The following is a 13,491-nucleotide window of genomic DNA, read 5'->3' on the forward strand; positions in this document are numbered from 1 at the left end:
GGGGAACCATGATTAAGAAGGAAAAAAACACTAAAGAAGTTTCAAAAGTGAACATAGTATACTTTGCTCTAAATTCATATTCCATAGTTTATTCCTCTGGCTGTGGATGGCATTTTCTTTAACAAGTCTCTCAGGATTGCCACTGATCACTGAACTGCTAAGAAGAACTGCTTCCAACATAGTAGATCATTTCACAATGTTGTTGTGTTAATGTGTACAATGTTATCCCAATTCCACTCACTTCACTCAGCAACAGTTCATGCAAATCTTTCCAGGTTTTTCTGAAGTCAGGCCACTTATGATTTCTTATAGAACAATAGTACTCAACAACATTCATATATCTTGTTTAGCCATTTTCCATTAATTGGGGAATATGGAAACTAATATGGCGATATGTTAAACAGGATTGTACATGTACAAATTTTATCAAATTGTTTCCTGCCACGGGCAGGGGGAGAAAGAAGGCAAACTGGTAGAAAAAATGAAACTCAAAAATTTGCAAAAGGATGAATGTTGAAAACTATCATTGCATGTAATTAGAAAATAAATAAATTTATAAATGTCAAGAAAAATGTATTTGTAATTCAAATAAAAATAATAGCAATAAGCATTAGAGATAGAATTCTGGCCTGGGTCTCTACTGAATTAAGTAAAAAACTCTTTCCAATATGCCACACTGGCATATTGCCCTCTGGCAAGGACTCAATAAATCCCTGCCCCAAGACAAAACAAGCCCCTATCAAAAAAACAATAAATCCCTGCCCTAGCCTGAAAAGATTAAATCTTTGAGATGTATCAACTCATCATCATGTCCTTAATTACTTCATCTCTGCTCTCTGAGTTATCCCCCTCCATCTATATATCTTAGATTGCCTCATCTTTGCCCTTTAAAAGTTCACTCTTGGGGAAGCTAGGTGGCACAGTAGATAGAGCACTGGCCCTGGAGTCAGGAGGACCTGAGTTCAAATCCAGCCTCAGACATTTAATAATTACCTAGCTATGTGACTTTGGGCAAATCACTTAATCCCATTGCCTTACAAAAAAAAAGTTCACCCTCTCCTCATTTGAATTGCTATTCCCCTTTGAAAGGTCAGTCCACTCTTGGGGAGTATGAGCCCCCAAATAAATGCCTTCATTGAATTTAAAGATAACCCTAGTCTTTGAATTCTTTCAGGACATCTTGCAAACCACCTCACCATACCAGACAACACTACCTCTCAGAGCCACTGAAGACAAAATTCAGCTCTTTCTCAGTTTTGTCTTTCCTGATGTTCAAAAAAAGAAACCAATCCTGTTTAAGTCCTCAGGTTCAATAAGGTTGAGTCTGTGCTTTCATTATTCAAGGGAAATTCTGGTGAGGAAATTCCCCCTAGAAATGCAGATCAGCATCTTCTCTGGAAATATGCTTACAAATTAACCTGAAGTCCTGAAAGGTTCAGTGCCTTGTCCAAGGTCCCCACTTAATCAATATGTCAGAAGCAGGACTCAAGGCCATGACTTTCAAATGCTAAGATCAACTTTGTTTCCATGATAGATAGATAGATAGATAGATAGATAGATAGATAGATAGATAGAGGATCTTCCATATATCTACATATATTATATTTGTGCACAAAACCATGTATCTACCTTACAATATACCTCAAGTTGTATGTGTACAAAAACATGTATACTACCTTCACCTATTGATGAGCTACTCTCAGAGCCTCCATTTTGAGAAAGGGCCCAGGCCCAGGCCAGCCACTTTTCATTTCTCTGCCACTTCTGCTTCTGACCCTGTAGACTTGTGCAAAATTAGTGATGGCTGCTATGAATCATTCTATGTGTCTCAGTACTTGACTTGCTTCTGATTGTTTGTAGTATTTTGCCTTTGAAGTAGAAAATCTGGAATTAGTCTATTATGCTCATTAAAGTCTTATTTTAGGATTTCTTTTAAGAGACATTAACTGGATTCTCTCTATTTGCTCTATGCCCTTTGGTTCTAAAAGATATGGACACTTTTATCATTTCTTGAAATAAGATATCTAGGATCATTTTTTGTCATAGTTTTCAGAGATTAAAAATTGTCACATTATCTATCTTTGATCTATTTTCCAAATTACTTGTTTTTGCTATGAAATACTTTATACTTTCCTCTATTTTTTCATTATTTTGTCTTTGTTTTATCATTTTTTATTATTTTATAGAGACATATCACAGCTAGCATTTGAAAATCTGGAATTCGCAGTGATTCGCAGTGATTATCTCTATCAAAACAGAATTCAAATTGCCAAGTATTAACAGATAAAAAAAGTAATTATAATGCTTAAAAATATTGAATATTCATTCAATTCAATTAAAAATATCTATCATCTGTCTATTATGTAATAGGTATTATACTTTTTTAAAAGTTAACAGGTTTACCACAAAAGAAATCAAAAAATCTATTTGATGATTTCACTGAACCTCTAACAGTACAAAAAATCAAACAATCAAAAAAGAAGTTAGAGATTTGATAGAACCCTTAAGAAATGAGATTTGAAAGAGGCAGAGTCAAGATGGCATAGAAAAAGGAAGAACTACCAAGAGCTCTCTCCCAGTCCACTCCAAATATCTTTAAATAATAATTAATCAAATTCTATACTGGCAGATTCCACAATAAAAGACAGAGTGAACCAATTTTCCAGCCCAAGACAACTTGGAAGATATGTGGGAAGGGTCTGTTATATGAACCTTCTTATTTATTAGGGTAGTTAGAGGAAGCTTGTATATATATATATATATATATATATATATATATATATATATATATATATGGCACAGATGGGAGTTGAGTTTGAAAGTATAAGATACTAAAAAGATGGAGTTATTAGGGAAGAAAGTAATATACTGGAAGAAAGGAAAGGAGAGATAGAATGGAGCATGATTTCACATAAAAGAGGCAAGAAAAAGCTTTTGCAGTGGAGTGGATGAGGAATAAGGTAAGGAGGAGTGTGGGAGCTTTACTTTCATTGGAAGTGGCTCAGAGAGGGAATAACATACACACTCAATTGAGTATAGAAATCTATTTTACCCTAGAGGAAAAATAGGATGGGGAAAGGATGGGAGAAAGGGGGACAGGGAGAGGGGAAGGGGTGGTGTAGGGGATAGAAGAGAGGGAAGAAAGTAGTTAGATACAACATACTTTTGAGGAGGGGCAGGGTGAAAGGAGTGAAAGAAAATAAAGAAGGGGGCAGAATAGAATTGAAGGAAATACAGCTATCAATAGTAACTATGAGAAAAAAATATTGAAGCAATTTCTCTAATAGACTTATGATAAAGAATGCTATCCATCCCAAAGACAGAGCTGTTGGTGTCTGAATACTATCTAAAGCATACTTTTTTTCTCATTTTATTTTTTCTTGAAGTTTTTCTTGCTTAGTGGGTATGAGTTATGTTTACTTTTATACTATGACTATTGTAGTAATATTTTTCATAGTTATACATTTTTAATCTGCATGAAGTAAATTGCTTTCTTAATGCAGGAGTAGGATGGAAGAAAGGGAGAGAATTTAGAACTCAAGGTTTTGGAAATAAATGTTGAAACTTGCTTTTGCATGTAGCTGGGTGAAAAAAAAATTCAAATTAAAATTTTTTTAAATGAAATGAGATTTGAAAGATAATGATGAGAAAGGGGGAAAAGAGAATTCTTTGCAAATGACCTTAATTTGTTCAGTGAAATTTGAAGCATGCTTATCAACCAAGAGAGTGGGGGGGAAAGGAGTTGTAGGAGATTTGAGCAAAGATTAAAAAACTTGCAAAAGTAACTATGATGAGTGAGATAATGACTCAAATAAGGAGGTATAGTATGGGCTAATTGAGACTAAGAAACACAAAAAATTAGTTTAATTTTGAGAGAAAAATGAATATAGATCCAAAAATTATAAAAAGAAGATCACACAAAATGTTGCCTCTCTACTCAGAATACTGAGTGGTTTCCCATTGCTTTCAGGATAAAAGCAATTTCAAAAACCCTTCACAATCTTGATTCAGCCTATCTTTTCAGGCTAATTACATATTTCTCTCCTTTGAATGCTTTATACTGTAATCAAATTGGCCTAATGATCTATCACCCATTAAAGAAATTCTGACTCCTCTTTGTGGGCCTTTCCACAAATCCCAGAAGTTTGAGAAATTTAGTCCCCACTTTGACCTCTTGAAACACTTAAATTAAAAGATTCAATCTATAGGCTCCCATCTTTAAGAGGCTGATTCCTTCAATCCTCACCCAAATTACTATGTGCATATTATGTATATAGACTATATTAATTTGTCTGTGAGCATTCTCAATCCTTTTGATAGAATGCAAACTTCCTGAGGGCAGGGACCAGCAACTGTTTTTGTATTTGTATCCACAAAGTGATTGATATGTTGTAAATACTTAATAACTACTAACTGATTAAAATGAAAATGTGATTTTTTGAAACTACTAGATCTGGAAATCAACTATGACCAGTAATAACAAATCCAAAGGGATTCAAAAAGATCAAAGAAAAAGGAAAAGGATCTATATGAACAAAAATATTAATAGCAACTCTTTTTCTAGTGACAAAGAATTAGAAATGGAGGTGATGCCCTCAATTGGGGAATGGATGAACAAGTCATAATATATGATTGTGATAGAATATTATTGTGCTTTCAGAAATGATGAGCAAGATATTTTCAGAAAAACATTTATTTGAACTGATGAGCAGTGAAGTGAGCAGAATCATAAGTATTTACACAATAATAGCAATATACATTCATCAACTGTGAATGTCTTAGTTATTCTTTCTTAGTAAAACAATCATCCAAGAAAATTCAGAGCTTAAAATGAAAAATGCTTGCTATCCACCTCCAGAGAAAGAATTTATGGAGTATGAATGCAGATTGAAACACACTTTTTAAAACTTTATTATTCTTATTGTTTGGATTTGATAACTTTGTAACATGGCTAATATGAAGATACATTGTGCAATACTGCACATAAGGGATGTAGGATATGTTCAAGAAAGACTAACACCTCTAGTATGATGACTGCCAAGCCCTCTTCAGGGCTGCTTTCCACTCGTTTTTTTTGGCAAGGCAAGTGTTAAGTGACTTGCCCAAAGTCACACAGGTAATTATTAAGTGTCTGAGTCTGGATTTGAACTCAGGTCCTCCTGAATCCAGGACCAGTGTTCTATCCATTGTGCCCATACCTGCTTTACACTTTTGATGTTTACCTAACTTTCACTTGTGGTTCCAAGAAGCTATAGCATGCACAGTGGCCTTACACTGGGGAACTATTTTAGCATGTGGGCTAAATCATGTTGATAGTAACCAAGTGAGTTTTAAAACCATTAGCAAGTTGTAGGGGTTGTCTATCCTAAGCATTTGAAGTGTTTCACTGGTGGAATAAGAAAATGAGAATACTTTCTTCTAATGTCCATGAAGGCAACTGAAGTAGGTGCTGTGGAAACATTTAGATCTTGGTTAGATATCAAAGATACCAAAGTCATCTAGTGCATCTAGAGTCATCACTAATTGTCTTGACTCTGTCTTGCCTCTGGATCATGATGACTTTGGAAGAGAGAGTGAGGCCACTCACTTAAAGCCAATTTGCACTTGCTTCAAAAGACATCATCCATACCACATTCCTCAAAGTCTTGAGGCAACAGACAAGTGATGAAATACAGTACAGATACACTAGTTACTGTATTCACAATCCTGCACACAGGTGACCCAGGTCAGAGAATCATTTCCCCACTAAAAGCAGCAGTGGGATTTGGCAGCCCCCTTGGTGAGTGAGCAGCCCTTTTAAGGACTGCACTGCTCACCTCCTGATATGAGGAAAGGGCTGGAAAAGGTGCCCTAAAAAAATTGTCACCTTACCTAACCCACACAGGCAACACAAGCCTGAAAGAAGAACAGTTCTTGTTGCAAGAGAACTCAGCAGATATCATATCCAAAGAGCAGCCCTGAGTGAAACAAGAGTGGCAAATAAAGACCAGCTTATTGGAGTCAGATGGGTACATGTTTTTATGGAGTGACCACAGTGAAAGGGAATACCATGAAGCTGGGGTAGGTTTTGCAATCAAAACTAATCTAATCAACAATCATGTGTGTTTACCAAAAGGAGTGAATTACAGGCTCATGACAATGAGATTGCCACTTCCAGAAAAATCCATCATCATCAGTGCCTATGAACCTTGATAAAGTCAAAGGAAAAAAAATTTTGAAGACCTGGAAACCTTTATCATCAATGCACCAAAGAGGATAAGTTTATAATTCTGGGTGAAATGAATGCTGGTGTAGGCTTAGATTACCAGACATGAGGAGTCTTTGAAAGGAATGGAGTTGAAAACAGCAACAGCAATGGTCACCTTTACTAAGACTTGGGCATCTCATGACCTTTTCATCATAAACACTGTCTATCAGTTTACCTAAAAGTAATAAAACTTTTTGGATACACCCTTGTAGCAAACATTGCCATCTAAATAGACTATTTGATTGTAAGGAGAAGAGACAAATAGGATGTGAAAGGGACAAAGGCAATGTGTGGTGCAGAGTGCTAAACTGATTATAGACTCATTCTCTCTAAACTAAATATTTGCATTCAACCAAAGTGGCAGCCCCAAGGCAAAATGACTTCTAGAATAATTAATATCAAGAAATTACAATGTCTCCCTGAGTGGGAACAGTTTGTTGTTAACTTGGAGGAAAAACCGAGCCAACACACACATGACAACAGTGGAGCAGAAAAAGAATGGGCAGCTTTCAGAGATCTGGCATACAACACTGCATTTGCTCATCTGGGTCAGAACACTTGTAAATCTCAAGACTGGTTGGATGAAAATGATGGGGAAATACAGAAGCTGCTAAATAAAAAAAGTAAGTCCATAGGGTTTACTAGTAGGATAGTTCATCCATTTCTAAGAAGGAAGCATTTAATTCCATCTAAAAGTAAAGTACAAGTGAAGCTTAGAGAGATGCAGGACTCTTGACTCAGTAAGAAAGCAGACAGAGTTCAATTTTATGCAGATAGTAACAAAGTTCTTTTTGATGCCCTGAAGCTTATTTATGGGTCAAATATTTATGGTGCATCTCAACTACTCAGTGCTGTGGATTCATATTGATTAACAATAGGGACATGATCCTAGAGGAATGGATAGAACACTTCCATGGTGTTCTTTTTTTAAATTATATTCAATTTTTCCAAATACATGCTATGGAAGTTTTTCAACTTTCATCCATTTGCATATGTATATTTTTAAGTTACATGATTTCCTTCCACCTTCCCTTGCATTGTATTCTTTTTTCTAATTGACTTTAATGATTATTGCTTATCTGCAAGGATTAATACTGCATTCATTAAAAATCATTCATATACAAAATAAACCTATTCCACCCATGTTGCTCTCCACATACTGCCTCTGATCTAAGACACTTCATTCCATAACATCCTTTGTTCTATGGCTTGAACAGAGATGGAGCCCTTATCCAATATTTCTATTGACATAGTAATAGATACGGGAGCAGGGAAGTAGGCCAAAGGGTAATATGAACCTGGGCTAGTTCCCTCCAACAGGGAAAGTCAGTGGGGACATTGATGATCAGAATACCTCCTAATGAGGGTGGAGGCCTGTTCTATTTGGAAGAACAGATACAAAATGGGTTTGCCTTAGGCAAATGGGGCTCCAATAGCATCTACAGAGAAGAGAGCCTGGTCACACTGATAAAGGAAGAGGAAAGGAAAAGGAGAAATGTTTTGGCACCTTGCATAGTATTCTTAACAGACCATCATCAATCAATGCAAAAGCCATTGACCATTTACCTCAAGTTTAAGTCAATCTGTCCCTAAGTGAAGTTCGAACTGAAGAAGAGGTTTTGAATGTCATTAGACTCTATTCAAGTGGCAAAGCACCTGGTGCTGATTCTATTCCAGTTGAGATTCATTAGGTAGGGGGGTCCATTGCTCATCTAAAAGCTGACTGAAATTTTCCAGATTATATGACATGAAGAGGCTATCCCTCAAGAATTAAAGGATTCTTTCATCATTCATTTCTATAAAGGTAAAGGGAATAGATTGTCCTGTGACAATCACAGGAGTATTTCTCTTTTAGTCATTGCTGGTAAGATTCTTGCCAGAGTCCTGGTCCCCGCCTGAGAGGCAGTATGACTTCAGAAAGGGTCAAGGAACAGTCAACATGGTTCTTGCTGCCTGAAAACTCCAGGAAAAAATGCCAGGAGAAGAACAGAGGTCTATATACAACACTTCTAGATCCAAACAAGGCCTTTGATACCATTAATCATGAAGCTTGTGGAAAATTACGTCAAAATTTGATTGCCCAAAGAAGTTCATCAATATTTCATATCAGTCTCATGACAGCATGCTTGACTAGGTTCTGGATAATGGACAATGTTCTTGAGATTTCCCAGTCACCATTGGAGAGAAACAAGGATGTGTCCTAGCTCCCATGCTTTTTAGAATGATGTTCTCAGTCATAATATCATGATGAACATGTCATCAAGGTCAGCTACTTCACTGATGGTAAATTCTTCAACTTGAAAATGTTACAAGCCAAGACTGAAGTGGAGGAGGGAGTGTTGGTGCATGATTTTCTATTGCAGATGATTGTGACTTCAACGCAGCCCCTGAAGCTGAGATACATCAAAGTATGGATCAATTCTCTGCTGCTTGTGCTAATTTTGACCCAACAATTAACACTAAGAAAACACAGCCAGTCCCACACCATTCATGTGTGGAACTATCAATTATTGTAAATGAAGAAGTTTTGAGAACGGTGTACAAGTTCACTTACCTTGGCAGTGTTCTTTCTAGAGAAGTACACATTGACAATGAGTTTGATACACACATTACCAGAGCTAACAGTATTTGGGAGACTCCAAAAGAAATAATGGGAGAGAAGAGGTCTGACTATAAAAAGGTCTACAGAGTCATTGGGCTGACCTCATTGTTGAATGCCTGTGAAACCTGGACAGTCTACTAGCACCATGAATGGAAACTGAATAGCTTCTATTTAAATTGTCTTAGAAAGATTCTGAAGATCACCTGGCAGGAGAAGGTATCAGACACTGAGGTCCTTTCTGGAACTAAACTGTTAAACATCCCAAAAATTACCACAGAAAGGGCAACTACAATGTGTTGGTCATGTTGTTAGAATGCCAGAAGTATGCTTGCCAAAAAGACTATTCTATGGAGAACTCACACTGGGCAAGCTCTCACAAGAGTCAGAAGAAGTGATACCAGGATACCCTGAAGATCCCTTTTTAAGAATCTTAGAATTGATGTACAGCATAGGAGACACTGGCACAGAACAACCCAGCATGGAGTACCTTCATCAGAGAGAGTGCTGCATTCTATGAGGAAGGCAGAATTGAAGCAGTTCAAATGAAACATGAGATACGTAAGTTAAGAGTGGGTACTGGGGCGGCTAGGTGGCGCAGTGGATAAAGCACCGGCCTTGGAGTCAGGAGTACCTGGGTTCAAATCCTGTCTCAGACACTTAATAATTACCCAGCTGTGTGGCCTTGGGCAAGCCACTTAACCCTGTTTGCCTTGCAAAAACCTAAAAAAACAAAACAAAACAAAAAGAGTAGGTACCTCAGGTGTTCACATGACCATTTGTAACCAATTTGTGATAAGGCATTCTGAGCTCATATTGAGCTGATCAGTCACAGACACACTGTAACTTGTCTCAAAAAAGTGATGTCATGTTGGTCTTTTTGAATAATGAAGGACAAAAACCACTACATATGTATAGCCTATGTGAAATTATTGTTCTTCTCAAAGGTAAGAGGAGGGGAAGGAGGAAGAGAATTTGAAACTACAATTTAAAAAAATGTTAAAAATTGCTTCAATTGAGAAAAAGATTTTTAAAATAAAATAAATGCTACCATAGAAGATAACAAACAACTCAAAAATTGAGAATGTAGAGGAGATGAATGAATATTTTTAAATCTTGACATTGATAAAACAGGAAACAGATAATTAAGGAAATCAATCTCAGGAGAAGAAATTAAGCAGACATTTAATTAACTACCATATAAAAAGCCCAGCATGGAATAATGTAAAGAATGCTGTAACTTGTTATCCATATGATGTTGAAAAAGTCACTTTACATCTTTAGCCTGTTTTTTTATCTTTACAATGAGGGGGATTGAATTAAATAATTCTAAAGGATACTTCCACTTCTAAATAAAACCCTGTGACTAAAAAATTTTCAAGTGAAATCTCTTAAATATTTGAAGAATAGAAAGAAATATCCATATTATGCAATTTTCTCTCTATATATATATATATTCAATATTTTCAAATATAGAAAAAAGATATTATTTGACTTAATTCTATTATGTAAATGTGGTTTTTAATCTCCAAACTTAGCAAGTTAAAGTAGATAATTAAATCTATAGAATAATATTATAAATGAATAGAAATTCAAAAAATATTTGAATAAAATATTGGTAAATGGGATCTACAATTGTTTGAAAACTATTATTGCAATCATAAAAAAATTTAGACAAGAAGTACAGAGTTTAATATCTGGAAAAAACTGGTATAATAAAATTATAACTTCTATATATTATATTAATATTAGAAAATAATAATTGAAATAATGAAATTACTCAATAAAAATATAAGATCATATAATTATATCAACAGATGCATCAATCCTCTGATAAATATATATTTGTATTTTTAAAAGACAGTAAGAATTATATAAATAAAAGTTTTTCTTTAACATAATAAATGCATTTGAAACCAAGAAAATATGTGATTTAACAGTATTCATTCAAATCATCATTACTAAAAACAAATCTATAAAAGGCTGGGCATTATCATTGACTGGTATTAAACATAGTTCTAGAAATGTTAACTGAGCAATAAGTTAAGAAAAGACATGAAAGGAATAAACAGTGATTAAAATAGTACTATTTACAAATGATACAATGGACTATTTAAAAACCCAAGAGACTCAAAAAAAGATTGAGGTAAAAAATGACATTAACAAGACAGCAGGTTATAAAATAAACTCACAAAGATGATCTTCAATTTCATATTTAACTGTAGAAATTATAATATCAAAGGTTAGTTTAGAAATTATAATAACAAAAATGGATTGATATTTTAATATTAAACTGTTAAGATATTCCCCATAGTTCTATAAAGACAACTGGCAGCCAGATATATCAATGGGCACAGCACTGACCCTGAAGTCAGGAAGACCTGAGTTCCAATCCAACTTCAGTCACTTGCTAGCTGTGGGATCTTTGGCAAGTCACTTAACCCTGATTGTCTTGCAGTCAGGACCATCTCCAATTATCCTACTCAAAATCTAGCCACTGGACCCAGATGACTCCATAGGAGATGAGTCTGGTGACTTAGCACAGCACACTTGAACCCAAATGCAATCCACATGTTTGCTTTGGCATCACCTCCTGATGTCATGGTCTTCTTCAAGAACAAAGGAAAAATATCAGTATCAGTGAATCGATTGGGACAATTTGTACCTGACTTGTGGTAGCACCTTCGGAGTTCATATTGGTCTAATCAGCTAGAGTAGGACACACTGTACCTTGACCCCAATGTAGTGACATCATTTTGATCCTCTTCAAGAACAAAACAAAAACCAAAAAAAAAAACAGTCTTAAAGACAACCATAAGACAATGTTAAAAGAAATAAAAGAATTTAATAGAGACAATGCATGCTTATGACTAGCTCAATACTCTCTAATTTTCAGATTATCAAAAACAACATACCAAACATAGAATTAGCAAAAATGACAGCAAAATGTGCATGAAAAAAGCAATAGGCAAGAATATGGAAGGGAATTATGGAAAGAAAGAAATAATGGAAGGGAAAACTATCGTATTTCAAATTACACTACAAATTGTAATTACCAACACCATCAAGTACTAGATTAAAAATAAGAAAGTAAATCAATATAGCTGCATAGAAAACCCAGGATTCAAACTAAGGAGTTAAAATATATAAATTAAACCTACATGTATAAAATACAGTGGAAGGCAATGGTTGCTTTGTCCCTTTTCTCTCAATTTTGCTCTAGCTCAACTTTATTTGTGCACCATTGTGGGGAGATGGGGGGAGGGAAGAGGATGAATTGAGCCTTATAACTATCTCTAACTCATGTTTTCTGTACATGTATTTGTATTTGAACATATTTTAGAAGAGTCCCTAAATAATGTTTATGAAATTGGGTGGGACATAGGACCCCCCGCCCCGCACTGGGTTTAAAATAAGAGTTACTAAAAAATTTTCCAACTCTATTAGATAGTTTTCAGAGACAACAAATTCTGAAATAACACTAGACATAAGCAAAGTGTCCACCTCATTTAAATGGTAAAGCTCCAGTCCCTCATTCATTATTTGTCCTTTTCAGTTTCTTATGATTGGCAAAGTTATGGTTAATTTTTATATGCTTCTGCCCCTGATCCCTCATTTCTTATTAGACAATTGAAAAATAACCTTATTTTATTGGTTCTCTAGATAACAACGTAATCTTTTCTGTTGTTATCAGACCAACTCTTTGTACATTTAAGCTACATATAAATTTTATATACATATATATATATATATATATATATATATATATGTATAAGCTCTGAGTAACTTGGGTCTTCTATTAGAGCATGGGATTACATTCCTGAGAGGTCACACACTAATACTATCCCTGCCTTCCTCCTCTCCTTTTTAGTAGAAATAAAGTTTGTCAGAAGCTATTTTGTGTGCCAATTCTTTATCTGAACTACACAAAGAAATAATTTACTCTTAACCTAAGCTGTATAACCTCAAAGACTCAGCCCACCCTTGTCCAGGAGAATCTTTCTAATCACCACTTCTTAATAGCAGAGAGCTAAAGAGCTAAAGCTTAACATAGACTAACAGAGGGAAGTTCAACAGTGAAGTTGCCATGAAGTGAAGGCCAATAGAGGTCATGTAATGCCCAGAAGAAATGGAACAGCAGAGAGAACACAGTTGTTCACAGAGACCCACACTCAGCCAACTGCCACAAAGAATAATGTCATGACATCAGCAACTCTCTGGGTTCACTGATCACACAAGTCCCCTGTGTTTATGATCTGGCTGAAAAGGTTCCTGACATATCCCCCCATCTAATATTCCTTCAGTATCAAAGAGAACCATATAGAGCAACCAAATGATTGGTGGTATGAGTTGCACAATTATGGTGATGATAGAGAGGGCTATGTTGTCCAAGTCACCCTCTTCATTTACCTTTATCAGAACCATTCCACCCCTTGGACTGATTGATTCAGGACTTTTGGGGATGATCTGGCTGCTGAAGGAGTCTCTTGGTCTTGAATTGATTTTATTTCCTCTAATTATCAGTGAGGCACCATGGAATATCAACAAAACCAGCATGTGATATCTGTCAACAGAATGAGAAAAACCCAATATATCCCAATCTGTCTCTTGATGGACTAATAGTGCAGATTTTTCTCTCAGACCT

The sequence above is a fragment of the Macrotis lagotis genome, chromosome 1 (assembly GCF_037893015.1).
Source record: "Macrotis lagotis isolate mMagLag1 chromosome 1, bilby.v1.9.chrom.fasta, whole genome shotgun sequence".
NCBI lineage: Eukaryota > Metazoa > Chordata > Mammalia > Peramelemorphia > Peramelidae > Macrotis > Macrotis lagotis.